The following is a 573-nucleotide window of genomic DNA, read 5'->3' as shown; positions in this document are numbered from 1 at the left end:
TGAGGATCTGACGGAGCTGAGAGAGATGCTAACCACATAAACAACTGTGTGCGGCTGAGGAGGTCCCTGCACCCACTGCACAGCGCCTGGCCAGTGGAGTGGCTGGGTGAGGACCTACTGTCCAAGGTGGGAAGAGAAAGGAGCCCAGAGGCAAGACAGCACCATTTCAGGAAGTGCCCCTGATCACCTGGAAGCACCTGGAAGCCTGTTGGCTTGGGCAGTCGGGTTACAGGTGACCTCGCCATGGAGTGGCCACCCCCACGGATCTACCCGATGCTCACTGCAGGCGGAGGAGGGGCCATATCCCAGACCTGGCGAGGCAGCCGCTGTGGAGCCTGGTCACCAGGACCTTGAGCTCAGGTTGCCATGGCAATAGGTTTTTGTGTCAGGGACATCCCCCTGGGGCAGGGATGAAGATGAGGATGTGAAGTGGGTAGGACTGGGATGGAGGGTGGAAAGGTGGACAGGAGGGGGGGTGAAGTGAGGACAGATGTGGGCACAGTGCACGCGGGGGTGGAGATGGAGACGTGTGGGGAGAGGGGGATGGATGGGGACTGCTGAGGGAGGCAGGGG

This window comes from Myotis brandtii, unplaced genomic scaffold, assembly GCF_000412655.1.
Source record: "Myotis brandtii unplaced genomic scaffold, ASM41265v1 scaffold604, whole genome shotgun sequence".
NCBI lineage: Eukaryota > Metazoa > Chordata > Mammalia > Chiroptera > Vespertilionidae > Myotis > Myotis brandtii.
The sequence above is the reverse complement of the archived record's forward strand: the minus strand, read 5'-3'. Positions refer to the sequence as shown.